Here is a 15,916-nt window from a genome sequence, read left to right on the forward strand (position 1 = left end):
AGTATTCACTATCAGTATATGTTTTCCTCATTTCTGTTTATGGCAGTTAAAATTTGATATTGAAATATTCTATCTAGGCAAAACGGAGAGTTTTTCTGTTTGATACCTAAAACATTTAAAATCCTATGCAATTTTTTTCCTTCCTCTTTTAGGGAAAATCCATATAATGCACTCTGAAAAGCTCTCATTGTCAATTAAGGAACCTTTATAGGACAAGAGTACTTTACATGGAAAATGATTACTTGTATTTAAATCATATATATATACACATGATTAATATATATATATATGATTATCTATATTAAATGTGATTATATGCACATATATTTATATAATTTATATAATATGTATATATATATGTACATGAGCTATATTACGTGTTCAGTATCTAAGTAAAATAATTGTAACATTGTCATATGGTTCAACCTAAGTTTATAAGTAGTATTCAGCCATGTGTTGTCCCATCAGGAGGTCTCCATTGTGCTAAGCACCATTTGGACACTGAACAGAATTTTCAGTTCTCTGAAAGGTTTGCAGTTTTTATTATGAAACAAGAATGATAAGAGTTTTAACGTACAAGTACACGAAGTAAGCTGGTGATTTGCAAAGTGAGAAATTGTGGTATATTTTGTAAGTAAACTTTTGTAGGAGGGGAATTTAAAGCACCTGGAAAGAGTGGAGTTAAAAAGATGGGATACTGAAAGTAAGGTTAAGGAAGAGGGACAATAGTACAGAAGAAGGGGAGCACAGAAAGAGATTAGAGGGACTGAGTGTGCGTCTTATTGAACATAGTAAGTGTCAGGAGGGAATGAAGAAGAAGAGGGGAAAGAACATACACAGTGAAAGCTCTGAAAATCGTGTAGACACTGGTGACTCCACCTGTAGGCAAGTCTTTGCAGTGCTCTCCTGTTTTACTAACTCACTTGCTGGTTATCAGAATGGCAGTTTCATACATGCTTCTATTTCCTCTGAGCTCAAATGAATGGGGAAGATGAAGCCATCTTTGCACGGATCTGTGGAATGTCTGGTTGGGCAACCAGAAAAACCTAGCCACTTGCTCACCTAGAAATATATAATTTTGTTCATGTGATAGTACAGAGGTATGTAACTGTGTTGATGTACTTGGATATCGTCAAATATGCACAACAGTGCTAGTTGTGATCTACTTTGGTCATTTGCTGTAAGACATACTAAATGAAGGCTGTCAGGTTTTTGTATGATGTTCAAATATAAGTCTCAGCACTAGAAAGAATCTGTATCATTGTGTGGCTTGCTTAGATTTGATTTAAATACCATGCTGATTTAGTTATTTGGGATGTTACTTTTAACCTGAAGTTTCTCTGATGTATCTAACCAGTTGCAGAACAACTGATTAGGTACTCAAGTTTAAGGACAAATGTGAAATGTAACTCTTTCAAAACTTCTTAAGATCTCTTGATCCATTGCATGTGAGCAGGTTGTTCTGAAAAACTTGCGATTACTGAGATGTATGTCAGTGCAGCGTGTCTGCTGCAGCAGAAACTATGAGAGTCCTTCTGGCTCTGGCCAGCAGCCTTTCTCCCTCAGCTGCTCCCTGGAGAGGTCTGCGCTCAGGCCTGCGGCTGGCCCACCAGGACGTTGCAGCCAGAGCAGCTCCTGCTGCTCCTTATGAAAAGGCCCCTCACATATAAGATGAATATAGGTTGTTTTGTACAGCAGTTACTGCACACCAGCTCCTCGTGTGCTCCCAAGCTGCCTCCATCCCATGACCCTAAGGGGGCTTCTCTGGCTGCACCTAACAGGACAGGCACACGTCTGGTTGAAATAGTTGGGTTGCACGAGTGTGCTGGTAAAAAGGTGAGCAAGCCTGTGGCGATGTGTCAGGAGACCCTTTAACACCCTAAGGAAGCATGTGCGGTGCTGTGTCTGCAATGAGACAAGGCAATGACCTGTTGGGTAGGTGAGGGGGAGGTCACGTCACGAAAATGTGTCTTGCGTGTCTTAAACATCCATCAGCACATCTTAGAGAGAATATTGGACACCAGTGTTACACATGAATGCCACAGGTTTAAAACGTGCAGTTAATGTGTCTAATGAATTCATAATTATTCCCTGTTTTATGTCATCCTGTTCCTGTTTTCAGATGGTAAGTGCCTGGACAAGGAAACAAGTATTGGCACAAGCACTAATACAAGGCCTGCTATTGAAATGCTGAAATGCTGAATGTGCTGTAGACTTCCTGTAAGTAAACTTTGGTAACTGAGAGGCAGGGGATACTCAGCTTGCACAGCACCATTACCATATAGCAACTGGTCAAAATAAAAAGGGTCCTTGGTTAGTTTCTGAAGACATTCTGTTGTTCAGTTGGTCATCTGTCTCCTTACTTGACATATCAGGATTGAAAAAGCATGTCTGTATCAGGAGACAACAATACGACTTCTACGGAAAGTTGTAATCATATTTATAGCAACTAAGTTTTTATAAACTGTGTTCTCATCTTGGAGTCAGTAAAAAAATGCCTACCAGCACCTCTGAAATTTCTTTCTAGTGTCTGATAAGGCATAATTGTATTTCAGTGGTTTTCTTCATTCATATTTTATAACTAAAACTATGCCAGAAAATTTTGAAAGTAGGTCATTATAGCTGCTTTCAGGACTGTGAATCAGGCATACAATAAATGCCTTAAAAGATAAATTTTTGCTTTTATTTCAGTTGAATTTTATGTTATTTCTTTTTGTTTGGCACAGTACTGGGGAATTGACACTCTAAATACGTACAACTTAAAGTATGTTTTTATTCTGGTCTATGTTTTGTTTAGTGTATTCAGGTAGGAACTCTTGTTTTGTGGGTAGAGGGTATGTTGATTTGTTGTTATTGCTGGGAGGAATGGGAGTAACTGTATTAATAATAATAATTATATAATTTATTACCTGCCGAAGGCATTTTGATTTCATTCAGTTATGGCTAGTGTCTACTTTGTGTTCGAAAGCCTCCAAGGAGAGAACTGAATACATCTGAAATATAACAAAAACCTGAATAAGCGGTAGAAGCAATGTTATGTTCTCCTCAGGGATATAATAATACAGTCTTACAATGCATAGAATATTGCTAATTGAGTAACTGTGCTGAACAAGACGAATCACGGATAATTTGTGAGAGTAAAATAATAATTCAGGAAGTCGGACAGATCTGACCTCATTGACACAGGCACTAGGAACTGATCTTTTCAGTTGATCATACCGAAAGAATCCAAGAATCCAGTAAATCTGGGTGATGTCCTCAAATACATTACATCGTTAAGTGGTGTTCTGTGGACCACTGTCCTTATGGGAAAAGAAATAACAGAAACATTTCTAGTGTTGAGACCATGGAAATACAGAAAACATGAATGACAACAGACAAGATTCCTTCTCGGGTTTCCATTTGTGCTTAAAGAAGCATTGTAATTTATTTTTTGACAATTCATATTAGTTTTCCTCTTTGTAAAAATGTGTATCAGTACTAGCTCTTTCCTATTATTCTATCTAGTGAAAATGTTAGGTGTGAGAATATACAGGATCAGATTTTGTGAACTGTCTTGATTTATTTCAAAACAATTAAAAAAAAAAAAAAAGCCTGGAAATTCCTGCAGTTTATTTAGATGGTCAGCTGACACAAAAGTAATTTTACTTATGATTACTTTTAGTTAGGATAAGACTTTAGTCAAAGATAAGATACTGTAGAGTAGAGTGACGAGTTGAATCAGAATTGACTTCAGGTCTGATTCCAGTACATTTTCACTGCTACAAAAAATAGCTGGAGGAATACTCAACAGACTTGTTCAAGACATCATTCCTAGAAGACATCATTCCTAACACTTAGCAGGTTTGGGGGGTTTATGTTGAGACCTTTACATCCTGATTCCATGGACGTTCTTCCTACTGGAGTAGCTGTCTTCCTTTGCAAGGTAAAATCAAATACAAAATTCAGGTCTCAAACAGCATCTTGACAGTGTTTGCTTAGCTGTTCATATCTGGAATTAAGTCCTTTTCCTGCTAGACAGCCCTGAGGGAACTGGTGACCAGTCTTGCATACAGGTGCAAATCTGTAGCTTTCAGTTAAATTTTGTTCATGAGTGAAATCTTTCCCCTCTTCTGGTTACACTGTGTTAGATCTCTCTTTTAACTCAAATGCACCATCTCTGACAGGTGGATACCTTGTTTAGGTGACATATCTCTAGCTGAGGATATGTGCTTTCTTTAGTTAGCTAAGTCTTATTGTGTTTGTAGGCTGACTATATCCAAAAGCCTAAAAAGTTTAGTTTATGTTGTCAAGAATTTTTTTTTTTTTAGAATCTGCAGCGCACTGTGAACCATACATCCTCAAATGTTTCCTGTGTGTACACACAGTCACACGTACAGAGTCCAGCACACTCTCAGCATTTGAGAATGCTATGGCACATTTGGGTGTATGACTATAATAGCTGACATCTATCAAAATAGGTGATATTAGGGAAAGCATGTAATGGAATGACTTGATAGTGACCAGTGCAGTAATGCCTGCAGAGAAATGCAACCATATGTTTTGGATGGGATTTTATTTTCTGTGGGTGTGTCTTAAAAGCCAAATTATGAATTTTGTATGGTTTGTAGAGTGTTGAAAGTAGAGTCTGAAGTGCTACTTTCATATGCCAACTATATAGTCTGTGGAGCTATTTCCTCAATTACTAGAATAATTGAAGGGAATCTGTTGGGAACATTAGTTTTGGTCTTGTATGGTATTTCACATTTCTTAGTTCAAAGTTTAGATTTTTACAAAAAACAGTCCTTTACCACACGTGCAGTACATATGTTTCCTTTAAAAAGAGGATGATGAATCACTTCCAACAGGGGAAACTAAAGAAGAAACTTCATCAATTGCCTTTCATTGTCCAAAATGAAATAAAACAGAGTGAGCAAACAATTCACCAAACTAGAAGTGTGCTCGTTATCATAATATATATTGTTGCTTTCTATCTCTGTAATTAGATTATGTGACCAGATCTGCAACTGAAATTATCATGTACTACTTTTAATCTGACCATGTGTTATTGTTTTTTTTTAATCATACACGTAATTCATGTGATTTGAATCAAGCCTTTTGTTTGGGGTTTTATTTCCTCTCCTACTCCAAAGGCAGATTACTGTTGTTAATAAATTGCTTTAATCTGTAGTATTACACTTGTATCAGTATTCTTGATGTATAATCTGATTTAGTTTCAAAATAAGCCTGTATTGCATTGATAAAAGTGTACGATTAGTAGTTGACAACAGATTAAGGCCAATTTGTCCTACTGATTACTTGAGAATTGTGACCTGAATTCTTTGCCAAGGAGAAAGTACCATTATAATAAATACATTACCGAGGGAATTAATCAGCCTTTACTAAATAAACTCTGGAGAGTATGCTAACAAATAAATAGACTCTAATTGCAAACTAAAAAGGCTGACTACACAGGCTTTTAATTTTATTTACTGAGGTGATGATAGATTTTTGTTTTTAAATCATTTTCTTCCACATGTAGCGAAAGAGAAGGAAAGAAGGTAAGGCAATACAAAATTTATGTAACTATCCAGAATGGGTTTTCTGTAGAAGAGGCAGGTATATATTTGGCTTCTCTTACTTTCATAAAGCTTCTGTGAGAGACGGATGCAGTGAAAAGAAATATAGAGCTGAGGTGTCAGAACCAACCTTCAGTCAGTACTAGCTATGATCTTACAGAAGTCATCTTCTGGAAGATGCTTCTTATATGTAAGATGTAGGAGATGTCTTGTGCCATATATAAGATGAAAGTCCAGGCAGATAAGAAGAAAGTCCTGTAATGAGAATAAAGAATAAGAATAAAAGGCTTCATTTTTGGAAAAAAAAACATACAGATCATGTATACTAGCTGAGCAATACTGCCCCAGTCACAAAAGACATTTTGAACTCTCTCTCTCTGTTATGTTTAGTTACTGACTCAGTGAGATCTATACCTGTGAGCTTTCAAACTGACTGTGGGAGAAGTAAAACCAATTCCCTTGGTTGTAGGCATCTATACGATTAAAAAAAATACTTATATTTATTTCCCCAAATGATTTTCTGTACTGTCAACCCTTTCCTTAAAAAAAAAAAAAAACAGTTATATTACCACTTGATTTCATTAATAAGGGAAAAAAAGGAGAAACCTGTAAGTGAGATCAGAATGTTTAGCTTGACCTTCTACAAGATTTTCACTCTTTTCATAATTAGAGGTAAAAATAGAGAGAGAAATGTAGGGTGATCTTTCTGGGTAAGAATACTGCAAAACTATCTTTTCTTATCCAGAGCAGAATTCTCATAAGATCCCTGCTAAAAAAATACACATCTCATCAATAAAGTTTAAAGCTGTTTTATCTCTGTTTTCACAGTAAACAAGATTTGTTCTTTGTGTTGTTGCATAAGCAAAAACCATCACACTCCTTCCTGAGTTCCTAATTGAATTTGGAAAGCATTTCTGGTTTAGGCTATAGGAGAGATACTCAACAGAATAATTTATGTTTCACATAAGTACATTTTGGTTTGAGAACTCCTTTTGTAATTTTATAATACTTTAGTTAACATGCGATTGAATTTTGTGTTGGATATTCTGTGAAAAAGAGTCTGATTTCATCTTATGGAAACTTGAGGCTGAAAAGAAGAACTGTGTAGGCAATTTCATACTTCTATTTTGGCAGTTAGTCACTTTTCAGATAGCCTGAAATGTCCAAGATGCTTACCTATTGTTACAGTTCAATGTATCTTTATGGTTTATATTTTAGGGAATAACATTGTTTTATTTAATTTAAGTTTAATTAATATTTCCAGCATTGTCTAATCTAAATCCCCCCTCTTTTATTTTAGAACAGTTTGTAGAAACTGTTCACACAAACCATTTCCCTCATAGTGAACTGGTATATGCCTCCTAGGTATCTCCATTTAGGTCGTCTTTTTCTACCATGGACGAAGTGTGATGATGCTACCACTCAAAACTTACATGTGCCACTAATAGAAAACTTTTAGAAGAGAAATTATATTAACAACAGAGTAATTTAAAAGTAGCTAAATGTACCTGTGATGATTCACAGAAAATTTACAAGCAGCCATTGGATAAGGGAACTAAACCCTCTTATTGCAAATTAATTCCCATAGATCCCTTGCCAGTGCTTTATTTGGCCTTTTGTGTCTTTTTTTTTTTTTTTTTTTTTTTGAGTGGGGGTGGATGGGACTAGCAAATCCAGTTGCTTGCAAAATAGTGTGAATCGGGTATGTGTCAGAGGATGTATGCCTGGTAGTCTCCAAGAAATAAGGAGATGCATTAGTCTTCTCCAGCAGGAGGGGGACCCTGTACCCAGATCTTCCTCCATCATGGGAACATCCTCTTTTTTGCAGCATAAAGCTTTCTGCTTCTCTAGAAATGTTAGGAAAGAAGCAGTGGCCAACACTACCTTTCTTGAGCACAATCCTGTAGCTGCGTTTTACAAGCCTAAATCTTACAAGATCTGTCCTTGAGGCAGAACACGCAGAACCTGCTCTTTCTGAATGCTGATGTGTGTATCATCATTCCCTGCCATCTCCGTGTCGGCAAGAGTCAGTAGATTCTCAACATGCACAGAATCAAAATTAGAGGGAAAATTAGGATAAAAAGCTGATTTATTGGAAACTTATGCACCACTGGGGCTATGAGCAGAATTTTTCATTTGTTTTTTGGAATGAGATGCCAAATTTCTGTGTATTTTAGACCCTTTTCTCCATATTTTAACTATGTTTTTATTCATATCTGAGCCTTGCAGTCTGTGTAGATAAATGAGGTAAAGACTGGGAAGGATAAGAGGAACAGCACAAACAGCACAGAGAAGTTACCTGAGGACTAGCAGAAGTCAATGGAGAACCAAAACACAAGCCTAAACTTATAAAGTACCCACTTCATGTTTTAGCAAACTATCAAAAAGAATTTGTGAAATTATTTTTCTGTCTTTCTGGGTGGTGTGCATCCTGTGTTTTGACTAGCCTATTGGACAACCCCAGGTAAAAGTTTTTTTTTGTTGTTTTTTTTGTTTTGTTTTTTTAATTTGATGAAATTGAAGTAAAACAAAAAAGACCGTTATACTTAGTAATTATCAAACTCTTTGACAATGGATAGTGAGAGTTCTGAAGACATCATAAGTGCTTCCAGGATCAGTGGAAACTTGAGACTCTAGTTCAAGAAGTACATTGGTGAACTGTATTTTTTGCTACAGTTTTTCTTTATTTTTTGTTAGTTTACAACTGAGGAATTGCTCTAAGATTTTTCTTTAACGTCAGTACAGATCCTAGTACTGCATTTTGATTACTGCTCCAAAAAGTGATAGAATTTTCTCTAATCCTGTTATGCACATATAAGTTCAGTTAAGCTGTCTCTTTCTGCTCAGGGATATGTATACTATGAAGTAAAAAATTGTCGTTGAGCACCTGGCATAGGAGGAAGAAAACATGTAAGTTGTTCTCAAATCATTCCTATTGGAACATGTTTAGGAAAAGATGAAGAATTTCTTAAAAAAGGAAAAAAAAATATTTTTTTCCTTGTCAGCTAATTAATTTCCTATTTGAATATATGTTCCTTTTGTATCTGCATAAGATGAACCAAACATTTGGGAGATATTTTCTTATCAGTCCTAGTTTTTATTGTAAAATAATCACAATATCAGTCTCATTAACATGTGGGGGTCTTTTATATCTATTTTTTTAGAGTTTTACTTATTCTTGAAAATATTTGTATGAATGACATTTTGTTTTACTGTCACAATCTTTTAATTACATTAAGAAATGTTCAATTATATGTTACCTTACATGACTTAAAACTCTGCTCTAAAATTTACATTCAGATTTAATCCAGGTTTGTATTTATAGTACTGTAATATGAAGATTGTTCCATTGTCTAGGTAGACTTTGGTGCCAGCAAAAATTATTTTTAGCTCAGTCTGTGAAATCACATTAAGACCTAATTGAAAATATTCACAGTAAGAAATACTTTTCTTGGTCATATTTGCTGCGAAAAGACCTGTAATGAACAAATTCATACTGTGAAAGAAAAATGGCTTCTCTGTGATTAACTAAATTAATTGTTTAAATTAACTAAATTACTGATTTTTCATAAGGTGAATATATATAAAGTATTTTTCAAAATGAAAAATTAATGCAATATTTTGTGTGGAACATGCTGTAATTAAGGCAGTGGTGTACTGAGTGGAAAATATAACATTAACACCTTAAAAGTAAAACAGATTTTTATAGAAATTCTGTATCATAGATTTTCTAAAGTATGTAAATTACTTGTTCTAGTAAGTCAGTATTCTACTTTTGTTTTAATGTAGCACAATACTTTAAGTTAAATGAACTTCAGAAAAAATCTTTACAGAGCTATTTTACACTGAACTAATTTGCTCATTGATTTCTGAATTTTATCGGTAACAAGTACATTTTTTGTAATGTGTTCATATAAAAAATGTCTTGATTATTATCAGCATTTTATAATTTTGACATCACCTTTTTAATATTTTCAGTCATTTCAGGTCTATGCAAGATTGGGTAGTATTTTTGAAACCTCACTATGTAATTATCGTGTGGAAATTCATGCATCCTGAAAGGGGTCTTCAAAGGTAAAATGGGACCACTATGGGACTTGAAGTTCTGGTTAAAAGCATTGCTAAAATGTGCTCTTTTCTAAAACAGGGTGAAGTACCTCCTCTCCCTGATAACAGCTATATTGTCTTGCTCTATCACTTTTTCACAGTTAGATAAATGTGCACTTGCAGCCCAGAAAGCCAACCATGTCCTGGGCTGCACCAAAAGCAGCATAGCCAGCAGGGTGAGGGAGGTGATTGTCCCCTTCTGCTCTGCTCTTGTGAGACCCCACCTGGAGCCCTGCATTCAGCTCTGGGGCCCCCAGCACAAGGAGGACATGGGCCTGTTGGAGCAAGTCCAGAGGAGGGCCACAGGGATGATCCAGGAGCACCTCTTCTATGCAGACAGGCTGAGGGAGCTGGGGTTGTTCAGCCTGGAGAACAGAAGGCCCCGGACAGACCTTACAGTGGCCTTCCAGTGCCTAAAGGAGCCCTACAGAATAACTGGGGAGGGACTCTTTGTCAGGGGGTGTAGGGATAGGACAAGGGGGAATGAGCTTTAAACTAAAAGAGGATAGGTTTAGATCAGGTATGGGAAAGACATTCTTCGCTCTGAGGGCAGCGAGGCAGTGGCACAGGTTGCCCAGAGAACTGTGGATGCCCAATCCCTAGAGGTGTTCAAGGCCAGGCTGGATGGGGCTTTGAGCAACATGGTCTAGGTTAACTACCTTACCAAAGTCACACCTTCATCAGTAAATGGACAGAAGTGCCAGGAAGTGTAAAAAACCACTTGCAATTAAAAAGGTAAAATACATGAAAGTCCAGAGAGTTGGATTTTGCCAGGCAAGAGGAACAGTTCACTATGCTGTTCCATCAGTTGCTCAGTGGCTGAAGACCATACTTCTGTAGGAGTTACTTTTAAAAACACCACTTCCAGCTAGCACCCAAGCTGAGATTCCTCTTAGTTAATGTACTGAAAGAGGCCAGGCAACAGCCCCACGTTAGAGGTTGGGCAGCGTGAAAATGAACACATCCATCAGTACAGCAGCTTCCTCACAGAAATGCCTGTAAGTGCTCAGTGCACAGTAGTCGTCATTAACTTGCATGCCTTTTACTCGTCCATTTAAGCAACTGCTTTCATGCAGCGTGTTGGCAGATTATAGGAATTGTTGAACAGAACCCCACTGGGAAAAGGATTCTTTGCAATTTTGAAACGAGTTTTTTTCAGATCGTCCAACTTGGCGCCTTGGCTTTTGCCACCGTGATTGTCTTTCAGTGGGGAGATGAATTTAAACATGTGCCAGTTGTATCCATGTTGCATATTCCCAGCTTTCCTGGAGTGAGAAAGAAACTTTCTGTCATGTGATTTACCTCAGTGCCATCCTGTATTTTTCTGGGGTTTGAAGATTTGTGGTATATATGGAAAGGAGTCTGAATCTCTCCTACTGGAGAAACCTCTAAATCTCTCAGTCCTGTGCGCACTTAAGGCTACAATCTGTACAGATAAATTAAAAGACTACGGTCTATCTCTGGTTCTGGCTGATGTCCATATGGCTAACAGATCTCCTCATCCTTAAAAGCTATGGGAATCCTCCTATGTCCGTGCTGTCTTCTGAGCTGCACCTTTTTGGGAAAGGTCAGCTATCTTGGGTCAAAGTAGTGACAGAGAGCTGGCTAAAAATCATAAGGGTGGTTATGAGTGAGTGTCCTGCCCCTCTAGACCTCACTGTTATAAATGTAGCCTAAGAAAATTAGTTTTATGCAGTCGTCCCTTTACGAGTATGTGTATGGAGGATTTATTAGCCTGTGCACACCCTCCATAACACCTTGTAGATTCCTAGTGCCTCGGATAATTCCATCTACATTTGAATGAATAGACCACAAAGATAATTAAATTCAGGAGGGTAAGGTGGATGGCAGAAGAATGTGCTCATAATGCTTACTTGCACGTAAATTTTACTGCAGCCTCCGTCTCCACGTTAGTTATTCTGAACTTTATAGCTTTGTATTTTGTAATTCTTCTTCTTTCCTTATATCTATATAAGGTGTGACAGGATGCAACTGACTGAAATCACAGTCAGTAAAACTCACGGGTAAAACTCATGAAAGTCCTTGAACGTAGTTACTATTAATTCATTGGCTCGTCACCAAGAATTCAGATCTCATCTCAAAATGTTTTTTATGGAGCTCATTAGCCATTTTGAGCTAATTGTCTTTCTTCCCTTTAGCAGAATTAACTGCATTTTCCAGTTCCACCTTCAATCCATCTCTTCCTGCTTTTTCTCCACCTCTCGCCTTGAGCTATGTCACCTCTGTCCAGCCTCTAAGTACTAAAGAAGTGAATACATTTTGTTGCTTCTTTGTTTTCAGTGAAGTGGGAGTTTGGATCTCACTGAAAGTAAGTAGCCTTGACATGAAAGCAGACATGAAAACGGTAAACTCCTTACAATGTTTGAGATTCTAAAAAAAAAGGACTTGAGAATTAAAAATATTAAGATGAAACTGTTCTATCAATTCTTACAAAAACAGAGACCCATAGATCTTAATGCAATATGAAAGGAAGGTACTAATATCCTAGGATAGTGTAAATATCAAAGGGAGGTAGCAAGGTATATATGGCTAGTAAAAATGTCCAGCTCCAGGATGAAGGGCTCCACATCTGTGACTTGTAGCAGACAGCCTGCTGAGAAGATTTTCATCAAAGGTGAACCACAGACTGAAAGCAGAAGTGATTGGTGAGGTTGAAAAACAGCAGGAGGCAGCAAGGCAGGCTTTAATGTGAGAGAAAGAGTCAAGAGGTGAGGGAAGTGGAGTATGGAGAAAATCAACAATTATATCAGTGAAAGGAGAGTTAAGGCATACACAGGAGAGGACTAAATACCACTATGGCTCTGACTGCTGGTAGGGTGTGGGAATTGGGAACAAGGGAATTAGAGGGAGAACAGCACCAAGGAAGAATATAGTAAGAGAGAAAAGCTTTTGTGAGTGAGAACTGTGTAGGATTGTTTGGGGTGACTAGGAAAATCCTTCTGATAGAGAAGAGTACATGAGCAAATCCAATAGAAATTCATTTTTGTCTTAGGTGTCACGCTTTCTTCTCCCCACTCCCTGTAAACATTAATTATTTTTCTGTTACCATTTGGGCTCAGTAATTATTTATTGTTAGTGCATCAGCTGCTAGTTTTTAATATCAAACAGCTATATGTGTGTTGTAGTTTCTAATAAGCAAGGACAGTAATTGAAAATCACTGCTTTGATGGGGCAGGAAATCAGATTACAGTTTCACAGACCCATCCTCAATGCAACAAACAAACAAACAAAAAAAGGTGGCTTTGTTAAAAATTCTATTTATTTGGAATTAAAAATGTGTCTGGATTTTTATCTGTTATATTAAGATGCTTTTTAAGGTACCTTTTTGGAGTGTCCTATTTAATTTGGTACTGAAAAGTGTGAGGGAAAAATGTGCAACTGGAACAAATTTAGATTCAGCAACCTCAGAGAAAGCAAGCCTGATTGAAATGTGTGTATGTATGAGATGCACACATTTCTGTCATATATACATGCATATAATTTACACATATTACATATATAAATATTTTCAGGTTTTATTTTCCTCTTAACTTAGTTGTCCTACAGATATTAGATGCATTGAAGCCTACACCTCTCCTTTCAATGGTGCAGTGACTTCACTTCTCTTACTCAGCACACTGCAGTTCTGATGAAATCTCCTAAATCTCTGGAGCTCTCTTATCTCTCTTGCACATCCCCTGCTTAGTGGGAGACAAGCTGTACAAATGGTGATTGGCACAGTCCAGCCTCAGCTCAGGCTTCTGAATGGGAGCACTGATTTGCAGCTTTTTGCAGCCATTTATATTCATTAAGCTTGCAGGTCTCTAAAGATACTGGAACCTGACTGCAGTTGTTCAATAGGTCCACAAGTTGGTAAGAAGATAAAAATATCCACATGGGATTTTATTTATTTATTTATTTATTTATTTATTTATTTATTATTACTACATGGCACAACCATATAAGAACATTTTCCTTAGGGGATGTCTAGCAGCAACATTTTCAGCTTTCATAAGCAGCTGCAGTACTCTGTCACGTCGAAGAGCTGGGCATTGCTGAGCTCCCAGTGCCTCAGGGCTGGACCATGAATATTGATAGTGTGTTTAAGTCCTGACGTGGAGCTTTTCTCATCTTCACTTCTCAGCCTGGGCTATGCACAGAGTTGCCAGCTGGATGTGTCTTGGGTGCTTGGTGGTGAAGTTTGTTGTGTCTTTCCGAGGGATTATGTTGTGAATTGATTATGTTGTGAATTAAATTTAAAGCCAGCTATCACTAAGCAAAGCTAGTAGATGAATGACTTCCTGATGGTTAATGCTATCATGTAGAGATGCTGAATTATTAAAAAATAAAAATAAAAAAATAATTCAGCAACATACAGCAACTAAATCTGGTGTAACAAATTTGTCTGTTAATTTCTTTAATTCTCCTGGTGAAAACCGATACTTTCTGTAGATGTGATATACAGTATTCTGCTCTAACTGCCTCATTCCTGACTACCAAGGTGAGAAACACTGAGAAAGGCATCAGGCAGTGGTGTGCACGCTGATGCTTTCTCTGGTAGCCAAGCAACAGCTTGATTTCTGCAATGTGTCCATGCAAGCTCTTATGTACTCTGTTAGCTATTCAGGTCCTTTTGTAATGATTCTGCAGTAACGAGGGTATGGGACTTTTTTCTTCCGATCTGTCAAGAGGCAGCTTCAAAAACAATCTACATGCAAATTGGCTATATTTCAGGCGGGTGTGAGGAAGGACGTAGAACTGCTCCAGGAGAGAAGTGTGAGATTCACGTGCAGGTGTGTACATGATGTCTTTGTGATGATGATTACTCCCACACGCTCCTTGCTGCATTAAAAACACACTAAAACTTCATTATGCAAAGGCTTGACCCCTAAGCAGGAGGAAAATAAATTGAAAGCATGAATGAAGTGAAATGAAATTAAAGACTTCACCACTGATTATTTCTGGAGCTGTTCTTTACTGCTCCTTGGCTTAATAAGCACAGAGTACTTATTTTTACTGGACAGGATTATGACTTAGCAATAATGAGACTTGCTATTGCTGCTCTCAGGACAAAAAGAGTTGAGTCTTGGCCTGTCTGTAGAAGAAATTGCAAACAACACTACCTTATAGTAAGCCCCTTCCCCAAAAGTAGACAAGTGCTGTCGTTGTGCTTTATAGTTCTGTGCTATTCTCCTTACCCGCTGCCCTCATCACCTTTCTCTCTCCCTTTTTATCACTGTAAATTCAAACCCAGTGACCTGAACTTCTGCACCCTTCAGGATTCTTCTTCCTATCCTTAGTTTTGTTTGTCATCGAGTTACTTCTGTTCCTTTCACTCTAGCAAGGCTAGATGCACAGATAACATTTAGACTGAAAACAAAAATTAGACAATTATGTTTGTTTACAACTATGGGTAGACCATGGCAAGGAGTGTATTATCAGTATCTATTTAGAGAGCATTTATCAGTAAATTCCTTTGCTTCATTACAAAATACAGTCTTGCACATTGACAGACTAGACAGATGGTCTCTCTTTAACAATTTTAGGCAATCGGGCTTGGGCTACGTGGTTGTTCAGTTGTAAGAAACAAAATCGGGCATGTGAACACAGGGCTTCCTCCCTGTGAATGAAGAGGTAAAATCCAGGACTAGAGGAACTGGAGAAGGGTTTTTATGGGGCTTCTCTCTCACTCTGTATATACATATGTGGCATTATACTGCATGGAAAAAAAAAAAAAAAAAACCTATTTAGATTATTATAATTCAACACAGAGACACTACTACAGAAATATGTTTTGCTGCACACCTGGTGCCCTTCCCACCTCCTGAAAATCATAGTATCATAAATCATAGAATGTTTTGGGTTGAAGGGGACCTTAAAGCCCATCTAGTTCCAAGCCCATGAAAAGGGCAGGGACACCTCCCACCAGACCAGGTTGCCCAAAGCCCCATCCAGCCTGGCCTTGAGCACCTCCAGGGATGGGGCATCCACAGCTTCTCTGGGCAGCCTGTGCCACTGCCTCACCACCCTCTGAGTGAAGAATTTCCTCCTAACCTCTAGTCTAAGTCCACCCTCTTTTAGTTTATTCCTCCTTGTCCTATCATTATCTGCCTAAGTAAAAAGTCATTCTCCATCTTTTTTATAAGCCCCCTTTAAGTATTGAAAGGCCGCAATGAAGTCTTCCTAGAGCCTTCTCTTCTCCAGGCTGAACATCCCCAGCTCTCTCAGTGTTTCTTCATAGGAGAGGTGCT

The 15,916-nt window shown here is 37.6% G+C and overlaps 1 protein-coding gene across 23 annotated transcripts in view; it reads left to right on the top strand.

Moving 5' to 3' along the window:
• RIMS2 (regulating synaptic membrane exocytosis 2) overlaps nt 1-15,916 on the top strand; it is a 468,287-nt gene that overhangs the window by 415,016 nt on the left and 37,355 nt on the right. The gene's annotated exons all lie outside the window — the stretch shown is intronic.

This window comes from Cygnus olor, chromosome 2, assembly GCF_009769625.2.
Source record: "Cygnus olor isolate bCygOlo1 chromosome 2, bCygOlo1.pri.v2, whole genome shotgun sequence".
NCBI classification, from domain to species: Eukaryota; Metazoa; Chordata; class Aves; order Anseriformes; family Anatidae; genus Cygnus; species Cygnus olor.